Below are 703 nucleotides of genomic sequence, written 5' to 3'. Positions count from 1 at the left end.
GGGCCAGGACATAACAAGCAGCCCTGTCCTAGAGCAAAGCTGATTCTCTGGGCCACTGCTGCAGGCTTGGTGGGAGGGTGGCCCAAAGGCCACATCAGGGGAGCCGCCCTGCCCTGGGACAACGCTCCTCTCTGCATTGGGTCAAACTCAGTTCCCTTTGGCTCAGCTTCCTCACCACGAAGGCAGAGATGTGTGGGCCTTACAAGGCTGAGCAGAGGCAGCTTGTGGGTGTTACTGATTTGCTTATTTTTTGATGAAAACATACAGAGACAGTCACCAACATAACTTCCACAATTACATTTCAGGGACATCGGCGACATTTTTCATGTTGTGCCAGCATTGTTTCTATCCTTTTCCAAAATACTCCACGGTCATTAGCATAAACTCAGTGTCCCGCAAAGAAAAGCTTCTGCTTTTCCCTTCCCCCAATCCCCGGTAACCACTAATAATCTTATAGACACATGTACATATGTATATACATATATGTATACACATACAGGGAAGCTCTGGTGGCATAGTGCCTAAGGCATCTGACTGCTAACCAGAAGGCTGGCAGTTCAAACCCACCAGCCACTCCTTAGAAGGAAGATTGGGCAACCTACTTCCATTGAGATAATATCTCAGAAACCCAAGGAGGGGGTCACTGTGAGCCCAATCAACTTGATGGCAGTGAGTGTTTATTTATTTATTTTTAACCTGTTGT

The sequence above is a fragment of the Orycteropus afer genome, unplaced genomic scaffold (genome assembly GCF_000298275.1).
Source record: "Orycteropus afer afer isolate SDZICR_OR568_19922 unplaced genomic scaffold, OryAfe1.0 scaffold00266, whole genome shotgun sequence".
Taxonomy (NCBI): domain Eukaryota; kingdom Metazoa; phylum Chordata; class Mammalia; order Tubulidentata; family Orycteropodidae; genus Orycteropus; species Orycteropus afer.
Note: the sequence above shows the minus strand (reverse complement) of the source record.